Source organism: Mycteria americana, chromosome 9, assembly GCF_035582795.1.
Source record: "Mycteria americana isolate JAX WOST 10 ecotype Jacksonville Zoo and Gardens chromosome 9, USCA_MyAme_1.0, whole genome shotgun sequence".
Lineage (NCBI taxonomy): Eukaryota > Metazoa > Chordata > Aves > Ciconiiformes > Ciconiidae > Mycteria > Mycteria americana.
This window is the reverse complement of record NC_134373.1, coordinates 16,381,530-16,395,640: the sequence shown is the minus strand read 5'-3', so window position 1 is coordinate 16,395,640 and position 14,111 is coordinate 16,381,530. Positions and strand designations below refer to the sequence as shown.

The 14,111-nt window shown below is 36.5% G+C and overlaps 1 protein-coding gene across 6 annotated transcripts in view; it reads right to left on the bottom strand.

The window, feature by feature from the left end:
* PDE1A (phosphodiesterase 1A) overlaps positions 1–14,111 on the bottom strand; it is a 236,041-nt gene that overhangs the window by 174,404 nt on the left and 47,526 nt on the right. For 4 of the 6 annotated variants that reach the window (XM_075512640.1, XM_075512639.1, XM_075512645.1 and 1 more), the window contains one exon: positions 13,311–13,494. The exons of the other annotated variants lie outside the window; for them this stretch is intronic. The gene's annotated coding sequence lies outside the window, so the exon portion shown is untranslated. The remainder of the gene's footprint in view (positions 1–13,310; positions 13,495–14,111) is intronic. 6 annotated transcript variants of the gene reach the window in all.

The following is a 14,111-nucleotide window of genomic DNA, read 5'->3' as shown; positions in this document are numbered from 1 at the left end:
GAATACTAAGTGATAGAAATATGGTAGTTCTTACAGCTTTATTCAATATAAAAGTGTTTCTCATGACATAAAAAAATATTTTTTATTCATTTTAAAATAAAAAAGTATCTGTAGATGCAGTAGTTTTCCTCCTTAATTTATAAAACAGTAGTCTCCCATAAAACCTTTGCAAAATGCCTTCTGCTTCAGTAAACAAGATGGAGTCATTGGTACTGCATATGCATGTTAGAAAAGTAAATATATAGAGAGTCTCTAACAAAGAGCCAACAACGCACTCCATACATCCTTCAACTTGGCCTGGATAATTTGCTATATAGTGCAAAACCTACAGAAGACACGTAAGGAACCTGAGAAAAAAAAAAATCAGCAAATGCAAGCTTAATTTTCACAGCTTCTAATTTCAAAAAATTCAACCTGTACAAAATTAATATTCTCCAAAAGTCAGTATGAAAGAGAAGAGAAATGTATTGAATATTATTAAGTACGTGACGTGACTGTGTTGGAGTATGCACAATATTATCTGTTTCAGAATTGGTCTATTCAGAACCTCTACACTCCAGGGAATTGCTACATAACCTGAACTCAAAGTGGAGCTGAAATCAGAAAGGCCTTTTCTTCACATATTCTGCATTTTAACCTTAATTCCAGCAACTTGGATTCCAGCTTTTGGCTTTCAAACATCTTAAAAGATCAGTGGAGTATTAAACTGATGGTAAAAACTGGCAGCACATTTAAAAATTAGTTCAACCGTCTAGCATGCAAAAAGATTAATGACAAGAACAAAACTCTGCTGACAGTCAGATGTTTAGTATCACTTAAATGTGTTTAATATCATTGGAACATGCAAGTTCAACCAAAGTGTAAAGGTAAAGTTTAGGTAAGTTTTAAAGTTGTGCTGGCAAAATATCTCTCTGTCAAGTTTTTCATATCAACCCATGATTTGGTATAAATGTCTATGCATACATTTTCCAAATTCAAGTCAAACAGCAACTAAAATGATGAGTTTTCAAACAAAATGTTTGTTTCTTTCTTAAATGTTAGACTGCTTAGAATGACAGGTTCTGAAAGCATGATTTAATTATCTGCCTTAATAATTTGTACTTTATTGACCCTTGAGCAATTTAATGTTAAACGTATGTTGAAAGACTGATTGTTAGTGGAGGCCAGCAAAACTACTCGCATTTATGGGTTGAAACCTGAGGCTAGAGGAGCAACTATTCTTAATGCCAAAGGCATTACTGATGGAGCAGTACATTAGCAATAAGTTTACATCTTTTGTCAGGTATACAACCAAAAGAGCTTTTCCAACCTTAAGAATAGCTATAACTCCTCCACCACAGACTGTTTTCATTAAAATGGTTTTTTGCACCTGACATTATCCTAAGACCACTGCTAGGACTCCTGGGTAGAGTGGGAACTGAAAAATACCATTACTCCATCTCTTACCTTATTCACTCTTTACAGTTACTAACACTGATGACTAAACTTTGATATGGCTGGTGAAGTTGCACTAGCAATAAAGACTTACAAAAAAGGAGTGTAAAGGAAAAGTAAGCCCTACACAGCACATCAGAATCCTTTTTTGGGCTATCTTATTTTTCTTCTGTTTGTTTGTCTCTTTATCTTTATAATGCTTCCTGCCTATATTCATCTCCATCAATATAATTTCTGACCATTTTTAGCATGTGTAAATAGTTGTAAACCTCCTATCAATAGCAAAAAAATGTTTGGAGATTAATTCAGACAGAACCTATGTCAAGCTCTGGGAGATGGACAAGTGAACTCACTCTACTGTGTTTAAAAATGTAAAAATATTTAATAAAACAGTGAGGTGGTTTCCCTTGAAATAGAACACAGACTGAGCACAAACCAAGCATGGATTTATCAGCTTACAGAAGTGAAAAGAGATGAAGAATTTCTGCTTGATCTGACACAGCTACCTTACCAGATCAGGGCTCTTCCTGCTCATTATTAAGTCAACAAGGTAACTGTGCTGCAAAAAAAGGCAAATTTCAGAATATAAATAAGTAAACGCAAAATACAGGAAGTGTTTAGGAGATCGCAGGTAAACTCTTCTGTCCAGTTTTAGGAACCAAGCTTTAATACTTTGGGCAAACAAGAGTGAGTCCAGAGGTGAAAAACAATAATAAATAGCATAAGTATAGATAAATATAAATAAAGAATAAAAGTTAGCATAAAGAAAGGATACAATAATTGTATTTACTAGTCTATAAAATAAGAGTTTGGTTAGATATGATGCTTTTTTAAAATATATATATATATATATATAGGATGCCAATGCTAAAAAAAACCAAAAAAAACAGTGGTTGTCAATATATAGTTAGGATAGCAGAAGTAGTAATCAGTTTAATTTGCAACAAACAAAATTTAGGCTAGAAATTAAGAAACATTCTCTAAATACAATAGTTAAACACTAGAGCTGGATAGCCAGGGTGATAATGGAATCTTTTTCACTGAAGCTTAAGAACAGAAGAGACAAAAAAAAAAAAAAATCTATCAAATATAGACAGTCCCTTGCATCTTTTCTATTTCCATTTTTTTAATCTTTATTTTGAAAATAGGTGTTTTAATTAGCTTGGGTTGAGATATTCAAATATATCCCATGAAAAAGAAGTTAGCAGCGGGTCCCACAGAGAAGCAATGGGATAGCACATTATAAGCACAAGAACACTCAGCTACTCACAGGAGAATTCTCATGACTGGTAAAATCTAATTTTCCTTTCTATTAATAAAGTACAGTCTTTTTCTTATAAAGAGAAAAAGTGTTCTTAAAAATATCTACGCTATCAATCCAGCATTCTAGAAACACTTTAGCAACAAATAGCAGATTGTACTTCACTCAAAATGAAAATATTTCTGACTTTCCAGAAAGTATCTACAGAAAGCAATGAGTATATGTGCATGTTCTATGATCTAAAAAGTGCATTGTTTCATCCACCCAGGTGCATTGCCGAACACAGATTAGCACGCTAGTTTGACCAATTCCACATCACTTTCAAGAGCAATGGTATTGTTGAAGTGTATCTTTACAAAACACTATTTTTTTTTTATTTTACAGATTAGAGTAATAGATGAGAGTAAGAAAGAACCAAACTTGTTTCTAAATTGTTCCAGTGTTTAATTATTCTTTTTACTAAAAAACTTGCCCCTCATTTCCAACTGTTTTAGCTCCAACTTCCAATAATAGGATCTTTTTCCATTTTCATCTCTTGCCTTATAAACCCTCTCTGCACTACATTGCTTCCTCTTGTCCATACCTACGGATCATATTCCAATCGCCACATAATCTTGTTGATAAACTAAAAAAAGCAGAGTCCTTAAGTCTCCAACAGAAAGGTCCATATGTCACTCTTTTACAAGATCAAAACAATTTTCAGTGTTCGCTAAAATAACTTCATTGTGAAATCAGCCTGAGTGTCCCAGCTGAGCTCTCAAACAGTTCTATTTTCTGTGCTGCCACAGCTGTTTTCTGTGAAGTAACTTAATTTGTCATCAGAAAGATTAAGTTCATGCAATTTTTTTTTAATAACTAGTGGTTAGCAAAAGTATCATATGTTTGATAGCTTCCAACATTGATGAGTTCATCAATCAGATTATTTATGTGACTTTTATTAAAAGATGAGTAAATGATAGAAATAAGCCTTTTCTTATTTAAGACAATAAGCCCTTTCTTATTTCAGGCTACAAAATGGCCTGGGTGAACATGTAAGAAAAAACCCAGTAAAACAGGATAGAGGACTAGTGATTGATTGTTAGTTCAGAACTATTTTAAGCATCTTTACACTGTTAACCACTTTCCCGGGCAGTATCTGATGCCTAAATGAGAACCATTAGCACAGATATCTGACTATCATTGCAGAAAAGGAAAAGCTAGAAATGGAATTAAAACCTGACATTTTGTTTTTCCTCTGACAAAAGAATGATAGTATATCCTCTGAAAATTCCAAAATGCCAAGTTCAAGGAATATTTCAAGTCAAACACATAATTACCAACATAGCTAGAAAAAGAGGTGCAGTGTTTCTATTCTAATTAACAGCTAGTTTTATCAAACATCACATGGCAATAAATGTAATGTTTGATAAAACATTTTTGTTGTTTTCTGTTGTTTTATTTTAAAGATGACTGTACATTAGGATATGAAAAATATTTACTATATTGTGATGGAAAATGACTGGAGGAAAACATGACATTTAGTAACTCAAATTTTAACAACATCAACATTCATTATAGGTTCCAATAGACATGAAAAAAATTTTGCAGTTCGCATGTAACATTTTTAGTCTGGTACAAGATCTTAAATAATATAAGTTTTTATTTCAGGCTACAAAATTTTTCACTAAATGCCGCCCATTTGAGGATTAATGGGATTTCCTCACTATTATATACCTTCCTCAAAAATTTGAGGGAAAGCTGCCATTTGACAAAAATAATTAAAAAAAAAAAAACCCAAAACCTAGTTTAAAACTTTTCTGGTACCCAAATGTAATTTAATATACTTTGATTGTTTACAGAAGTGGTCCAAGTAATTTATAACATTTAAATTATCTCAGAACTTAATGGCATTAGCTTGTATTTATACATGCAAAAAGCAGTTCATTTACCTTTCATACAGAGCAAAACTTTGGTGAGTCCATACTGATTTTAAAGAATCTGTAAACTAAGGTGTTCTGCTTTGGGCTTTTACTTGAGAAAGTGGTAATATAACTCAGACAGTTCCACTGTTTGCTTAAGGCCTGATTCAGCTCTCACTGAGGTCTTCTGGCCTAGGGAACTTTTCTTTGTGAGGCTGTTGGGTGTATCAGCATTGACACAAAAAGCAAATGACACAAAAACTGCAAAAGAGAGGCAACACAATGACAAAATCCTTTGCGTTAGGTGGTCCTTTACAAATGGGTATTAGGGTAGTAAGTCCCTTAGGGCTGCTGCACTATGAAGGATCTGGCCTCTATGTCACAGAGCAGGAATTTTACACAACAGGAAATATCTCCTGTGATCCTATTTTTAAGTAAAGGTATTAAACTTTGACAGATAAAACAGAAAGAATGTGCTCCAGTCATTAATCTTAAACTCTTAAGATCAGCATGATTTGAGCTGTAACTCTAAAATTCTTGCAAACATTTACATGAAACGGTCATAGCTCAAGTTTAAACTGAAGCACCTGCCAGAATATTACTGAGATCACTAAAATGCTGGATATAACCAGAATTATATCTTTCCTTTTGTTCATTTTTGTTCCTTTTGTTCCAGAAACAGCCCAGTTTCTGGAATATGAGGGCTATAAAGACCTTTGATTTGATTATTGCATGCCAATATCCTGTCTGCAAAACCAGCCAACATTACATATCTAGAGAACAAATGTGAAATTAGGTAAGCATAAAATGAGCCTTCTCCAGCATCTTCCCAAACTAGGGACTTTTTGAGCCAGAGATTACATTTGATAGCATGTCCCATGGTCCCTGCTAGATTTATTCCATATGAATTTGCCTAAAGCTTTCTTGAAATCCCTTATTCATTATTCTCCACAACATCCTGGGGCAATTCATTCTACATTTCAATAACCCATTACAGAAAATATATTGTCATTTGTATGTTTTAAGTGTAACACATGCTAATTGTATATGATCTCCCTAAATTCTTGCATTAGAGGAACATTAGATAATTATTTCCTGTTCACATTCTCTATACTATTCACAGTTTCATACTATTCGCATATAAATGACATGGATTTAGAGTGGCATAATATTTCATGTTTTATTCTCAGTTCTCCTCCTACAAATTACAAACTTTTCATGTGTTTTTTCATACTTGCTGAGCCCTGAGCTAGCATTTTGAGATAAGTATCAAAATGATATCAAAATCACTTTCTCGAGTAATAAAAATATTACAGAGGCCATTACTGTGTATGTATAGTTCAGGATTGGGTTTTTTCCCCTCCCTATGTTAATGATTCTTTATCCACAAATTGTCTAACATTCAAATTGTCTAGTATTTGTCAGAAATCATAATATTGTTTTCTTTGCTCATTTTTAGCAAGAAAAAACCAAAGGTATCAATTACTTTTAGCACGCTCTTCTAATTCAGCCTTTTCAGCATTCCATCATGTAGATCTTGTTTCATTTTGCATTCCAACAAACCTTCACAGAACATGAATTACATATTGTATCTGGTCCTTGAATTAGGTTACAAGGACCAATCGAGGTTTTCTTATCTCAAACAGATATCAGCTTATTATTGCAGTATTAGAATTTAGCTCTGGTCCTGAATTCTGATCACTTATTATAGAGTTTAAACTCTGTCTGAATCATTGATGCATTATTCGTAGAAGTTTAGAAATTACGCTTTTCTATAGTTATACAACTAAGGTTTTAATGAAAGACTGTACTTCAGAGAAACATACATTTACTTTGCAAAAATACTAGATATATTCAAAAAAGTTTGAATTGTATTCTCTGAAAATAGAAGTATAATAGTGAAAGTAGCTGAAGCTAAACAATGCAGTGCTATGAAAAAATGCTGACTTGTGAGATTTTTACAGGAGGAAGCCTAAACCTCTCAAATTACAAACTTTTCCTTTTCTGTCAATGGTATTGGTATTTTAAAATTACATAGTTCAGGAGTAAGACTGTCACTGGGACAATTGCAAGCAGCTTACCAGTCCTCATGACATTTCAAAAGATAGGTATCCAAGGTGGCTCTGTTTGGTGACACAGTACCCTAAGCAACAATACTGTCCAGCACATCCCAGGTGGGTAAAGTATTATTCCTTCTCCCATTCAACAGACAAGAAAATCAGTTCTCCACAAACCCTGCTTCCCACTTATTACAGAAGAGCTTACAGTCAGAGGCAAGAAGGTATACGCTTCCACCTCACTCTCAGGAAAAAGAGACCACTCCTGGGGTCAAAATTTGAGGTGCCACAGAGAATAAAATAAAACAGGCAAAGAACTATCCCCTGTGCAGATGTCCAACAGCAGAGAATTCCCACTTTAGGTAACTAAGCAGTGGTAAAATCTTACAATCATAGAATCCAATGCTTTGGATTGGAAGGGACCTTTACAGGCCATCTAGTCCAACCCCCCTGCAAGAGCAGGGACATCTGTAACTACATCAGGTTGCTCAGAGCCCCATCCAACCTGACCTTGAATGTTTCCAGGGATGGGGCCTCCACTACCTCTCTGGGCAACCTCATTGTTCCAGTGCCTCACCACCCTCATTGTAAAAAATTCCTTTCTTAAATCCAGTCTAAATCTGCCCTCCCTTAGTTTAAAACCATTGTTCCTTGTCCTGTCACAACAGGCCTTGCTAAAAAGTCTGTCCCCATCTTTCCTATAGGCCCCCTTTAAGTACTGGAAGGCTGCTATAAGGTCTCCCCACAGCCTTCTCTTCCCCACGCTGAACAACCCCAGCTCTCTCAGCCTGTCCTCGTAGGAGAGGTGCTCCAGCCCTCGAGTCATTTTCGTGGCCCTCCTCTGGACCCGCTCTAACAGCTCCATGTCCTTCTTGTGCTGAGGGCTCCAGAGCTGGACGCAGTACTGCAGGTGAGGTCTCACCGGAGCAGAGTAGAGGGGCAGAATCACCTCCCTCGACCTGCTGGCCACACTTCTTTTGATGCAGCCCAGGATACGGTTGGCCTTCTGGGCTGCGAGCGCACATTGTTGGCTCATGCCCAGCTTTTCATCCATCAGTACCCCCAAGTCCTTTTCTACAGGGCTGCTCTCGATCACATCATCCCCCAGCCTGTACTGGAACCGAGCATTGCCCTGACCCAGGTGTAGGACCCTGCACTTGGCCTTGTTGAACCTCATGAGGTTCACACAGGCCCACTTCTCCAGCTTGTAAGTCTTGCTCAAGTGTTGTGCAAATGGTGTGGTCAGAGTAAAATTTCCTCACTGTGAACTTAACCGTGCTAAGGTAGCTTTGCAGATCAGTTAAAACTTGACTGGATTACGTGACTTATGAGTTCTGAAGAGGAAAGAGCTTTTGGGGCAGGAGAGGCTGATTGTTCAGGTGCGTTGCTAAAATTAGCAAAGGTTTACACAATTCTTATGTATCGTGTGAACATTTTTTTTAATATAACTTCCCCTGTCTTTTGAAAGACTTATGTTGTGGTTTAACCCCAGCCAGCAACTAAGCCCCACGCCGCTGGCTCGCTCACTCCCTCACAGCGGGATGGGGCAGAGAATCGGAAGAGTAAAAGTGCGAAAACTCACGGATTGAGTTAATGACAGTTTAATAGGGAAAGCACAAGCTGCACACGCAAGCAAAGCAAAACAAGGAATTCATTCACCGCTTCCCATGGGCAGGCAGGTGTTCAGCCATCTCCAGGAAAGCAGGGCTCCATCACACATAACGACTACTTGGGAAGACAAATGCCATCACTCCGAATGTCCCCCCTTCCTCCTTCCCCCAGCTTTCTATGCTGAGCATGACGCCATATGGTGTGGAATAGCCCTTTGGGCAGTTGGGGTCAGCTGTCCCAGCCGTGTCCCCTCCCAACTCCTTGTGCACCCCCAGCCTGCTCGCTGGTGGGGTGGGGTGAGAAGCAGAAAAGGCCTTGACTCTGTGTAAGCACTGCTCAGCAGGAACGAAAACATCCCTGTGTTATCAACAGTGTTTCCAGCACAAATCCAAAATATAGCCCCATACTAGCTACTGTGAAGAAAATTAACTCTACCCCAGCCAAAATCAGCACACTTAATAAAGAAGACTAGAGAAATTAAGGAGTAGTGGATAACACAATTTCTAATACAGTTTTAAGATATACTCACCTTGTATAAAAAACCAGCTATTTTGTACAAAAAAGCAGCTAGAAGTTTTAAAGGTTTGGCTTTTTTAAAAGCGTACCTGGCTTTCTGAATTTCATAAATAACTTGTGTTGGTGTGGGAAATTACATTAAACTATGAGGAAAACAGAAGGAAAACAAACAAGCAGAAATAGAACTTGTCCAAGTGCTCTGACGAGTATACAAGACAAAAAGTAGAAGCACAAGTATAACAGAACATGATAGAAAGATTTCATCTTATGCTTGTCTTCAGAAGTCAGACCAATATTGTTTCTGCTCTTCTGAGTGAAACAGTATTCAAGTACCACTTCTGAGATCAAAAAGATTAATTACATTAGGAAACCTAACAAACATTTTCTAGCATTAGCAACCTACTGCTTGATGTTTTTCACACCAGAAAGTAACATTATGTCTGAATTTTTTAAAAAATAATAGGTCAGATCACATACAGACTTTTATATAAGCCAAAGCCCAGAAAGAGAAGAATACAACAGTACGATAAACGTTACCTTAATACCTCCTTATTTCAGCATGACGCATCAGTGAATCCTCACGTGTTAATATCCCACAGAAATAATAGAGAGTAAAGCTACATGGGTGCAATGTAGCCAACCTTTTTTTCCTGCAGGAATGGCAAACCTATTCCCCCTGCCTTCTCTGATTGGTCTCAGCCAAGAAATTCTCATGGTATTGAGATAGTTACTAGCATTGGTGAAAGAGAGGCGCACACATAGGTGAAGATATGATCTGGAAAAGGGGAAGAGAAGGGATGGTAAAGAAGATTTCCAAGTATCTTCTTTGGAAGGCATTAAAAAAGAATAGAAAAGAGCATTTTATTTTTCCCTGGAAAGGCTTGTCCTGAGGCTTCCCAAGTCCCTAAGCCTCCTAGCAGATATTGTGGGAGTGAAGCAGTACCTGCTGTAGAGGGAAGAAAGGGAAGGGATCACTTAACCAGCTTGGTCATAAGCAAATCCATGAGACCAGACAGGAGGCATCCAAAGGTGCTGAAGGAGCTGGACAAGGTCCTCGTGAGGCTGCTCTCTATCATCTATGAAAGATCAAGGGAATTGGGGAGCCCGTAGAACAGAAGGCTCAGGGGAGACCTTATTGCTCTTTAGAGCTATCTAGTCAAAGGATACAGAGGAGACAGAGCTAGACTCTTCTCAGAGGTGCACGTTTATAAGACAAGAGGCAACAGACAAGTAGAAACATGAGAAATTCTGGTATTTGGGGGAAAATTACCATGAGAAATTCCAATATTTTGAAAAGAATTTTCACCATGAGCATGGTTAAGTACTAGAAGAGGTTGCCCAGAGGGGCTGTGGAATTGCCGTCCTCAGGGGTGTTCAAGGCTCAGCTGGACAACTCCCTGAGTACCTTGATCATGTTTGACTACATGACCTCCAGAGGTCCCTTCAAGCTAAAACTACGGCTCTATGATTCTAACATAGAATCGTACTGCCACCATGGATAAAGTTGTATTAGCAAAGCTGTGCTTTGCACTGCAGTAAGTTTGGACTTTTCATTTCCAATTACTTGAAAGTTCTTTTCAAGTACTTGAAATCTGAACACTTCACATTGTCTCCAGTAGCAGGATATAGATGATAGAATTTACCTGCAGAATTCATTGCTGCAGGATGCAATTGATTTAATTATGTTAAGATTTTTAGCAGATTAAGTATAAATAATAATGACAACTGCTATTAATGTAACATAGGATACAAATAAAAAAGGCTAGCAATTTTCAGGCTTTAGTCAGACCATAAGCATATCACCAGATGGAATAAAACCAAAATTATCTTGTTACAATAATACAAAATCATGGCCAGGTATATCTAATACACAGTACCATCACAGACAGAAAATTTTAATACAAAATCATGGCCAGGTATATCTAATACACAGTACCATCACAGACAGAAAATTTAATTATTTAACTATTTTCCTACGTTATATACTGTTTTCACTATTAAGTATCTGAAGAACTATTTTGTGTATTTGATTTTTGAGGATAAGTAACAGACAGTACTGCACATCAGTAATTATTTCTCTGCCTTTCCCTTTACTCAGTCCTCCAAAATATAAAAGAACAATTATGACAGTATGCAAAAGACAGATAAAATACTGAATTTTCTACTACTTACAAATTATTGTTGAAACATATGCATCTATTAAATCCATGTTTTTGTATGCAAAGGTACTACAAAATAGATTTAAAATTTAATATTCAATAAACCAAAGTATAATGATTCATTCAGCCCAAACAAAGGCTAAAAACATTAAAAGACCAAAGCCTGGAAGAATTATCTGCTTTGTTTTAAAAACACATTTAAAATGAAGAGACCTTAGCAAATTTAATCTGCTATAGCTGACATCATTCCTGGGCATCGATTCAAATTCCAAATTTAATTTCGGTGAAGCTTTAGTAAAAGTAATGCCTTCTGCAGACTCAGACCCATCTGACTGACATTATCTACTGATAACAATAAAAAGTAACTTAATCAAATATGGTTTCTGTAAACAGTTCTTAAAATTAAGAATAGATGAAATATATGTTAAACTGGCTTGGGACAACATTCTATTGGATGTTGCTTACTATTAGCATAGTTTATGCCCTTCCAAGTAAGTATAGGCACAGACTTTAGAGTTCTTTTGAATGCATTTTTTTCTTTTCGATAGACGCATGTTCTGTGTCACAATTTGATGACATTTGATATATTGATACGGTGAAAACTTACTTACTACTGAAGAGATATGTATGGCATGGTGATCAGAGCACAGAATAGAGAGAAGGAAAATCCAAGCTGGGGAAAACCTCTGCCATGGGCCTACCTCCATGACATTTTAAAGATTTTAAATTTGTGACAATGGTAAAAAGAAGATTAAAAGTAAATTCATTTATTTTACTTTTTACAGTAGATATCAAAGTGTACTTAGCTCATCCCTGTTATTGACTTTGCAAAATTGGCAGGAAATTGCATGAGTTAAAGCTTTCTTGGGAAATTTTTAGATTCCAACTTGCTCAGAAAAATTATCTGAAAGTACACTTGGCAGAGCCTTCTATAATCTCACAAAAGACCACATTGGAATTTGCTGGGGATTGACAGAGCTCCAAGCACATATATTTGCATATGCAAAAAACATTACTTGCATGAAAAAAATTGCATTTCTTCATACAGACTGATATTTAGCCAAATCAATTAAATACTAACTTACATAACAGCTCATTAATCCTCATTAGTGTGGGTTTGTATAGTTCCTAGGATATCTATTTGTAAGTATCTGAGAGGGTAAATACTTTCCAGTAGCAATGAAACACACACATACTCTATTCAACTTATTTTTTTAAAATTACAGCATTTAAAAACAAGCCCAAAAAGGTGCCAAGCACATAATATTAAAATCCTTCTCCATTCCCTTCTCAGTTCCTCAACTCCTTCCCTCATAGGAGCAAGCGTTAAAGAAATAAGTATACTTAGTAAGTAAAACTTAGATAAAGATAAAATCCATATCCAGAAGCTTTTTCAGAAATGCTTTCCTACCCCTTAGACTAGAAGGCTAGAGAATACGCAAAAAAAAAAACCCCAACCTGTGTTAACTCACTCAGAACATCAGGTTATTTAACATGTCCACAGCGTTTGGGCTGATCACTGAAAAAAGAAAGTGCTCATCAGTGAAAAATCTACGTTTCCTTAGTTTTATGTTCCTAACCAATAAATACCTCCAAAATAAATTTCTGTTTGTAAGAATACCACAGTTGACTATACACTACAAAATGGTATTTCAGAAAAAAATCTGAAAGATACAATAATAGATACATTCCCTTTGTGGACTAGGAATATGCCCAAAAATGTCTGTGTTAACAAAGTTGTTGAACTTAGTTAAAATCAGTGCTGAGAAGGCAAACACAGTCCTTACTTGTTTTAATTCACTAAATGTCATCTCTCAACACTGCCCCACACAATTACTAGCAGATAAAAACAATTCTTCCCACATTGCAATCACTTCCTAAACAAGCTGGAGCTTCTATTTTGATAAATTTTTTATTCCCCATTACCTTTCTTCAGTCTCCATCTGTCACTTCCTAATAAAGAAAAGGGGAGACATTGTCTTCAGCTGTGACCGCTGCCAACAGCAGTAATAATGGGGGTTTTTTTGTTTGTCTGTTTGTTTTGGTGGGGGGTGGGGTTTTTTTTAAAGAAGGAGGAGGAGAAGAAAAAGAAGATAAAACATACATGGTTTTAGATTTCCTCAGGAAATCATGAAAGTTAGGAAGCTCCTGATGATAGTTGAGATTGAGTTTCAAAAGCAAGCCTGATCCGCTTGGTCAAAACTATTTAAATTGGGTTACAGTCTTTGCTGAAGGCAAATAAACCCCAGAAAGTCTTCTTCCAAATTATTTTTTCAGACAACAAAGCCCAACCATGTCAGACATGAAACAACTGATATATTTTAAAAGTTGTGGATTTAGAGTTGTAAGCATTTTAAAAGATGATAGCACCCACCTTTTAAAAGTTTGCCAAATACAGATTTCTTGGCAGCTGGAGGCATGCGGAACAGCATTTTGTTACATAAGGAAGGGCAGGGGCAGTGCCAAGGGGACACAATGGTAGGCCATAAATGGAGAAGTTAACCGAGGCCATTCCGGATAACTTCACCCCAGCTGTGATTTATTGCTTGTTTGTGCATCTGGAAGACACAGTTCAGGACACAGAGTCAGTATAAGTACATCCTTTTAAACCCTTTTCTAATGCTTTTTCATATCACACTTTGTGGGTGAAAGTTTATGATTCTAATCTGAATCTTTATGAATGTGAAATATTTGGTATCCCATAGTTTACATAAAGCTCAGGCAAATGTAAGAGATTATAGCATGTGATGAAAGGGCTGTACCTCTGGCACAAAATAATGCAAAAGAGAAGAAATGCTGGCCAGCGTTCACTGTATAGCCCTATACAGTAAACTAACACCAGGCCAAGGCACTAAGGGCTGCACAACCAAAATTATGCTTGGCACTGGTGTAAGTTTCAAACAAATGTGGCCTTTTATAACTAACAAATATTTTGTTCTGTGGAAACATTTTAGTTCAGAATTTCTGATTCTTCCTATTCTCCACACACTTTTAATAGCAAGTATCTGGTGGATTAAACAGAACACTTTTGCTAGAAATTTAAAAAACAGAGTATCTCAAGTTTCTCATAATCTCTCAGTATTTTCCAAAGCAGCTCTTTGTTTCATTTTGTGTACAAGGCTTCAGCCATTTGGGTGAAGACAGCAGCTTAGAAAGATCTTTTGTAATGCACCAA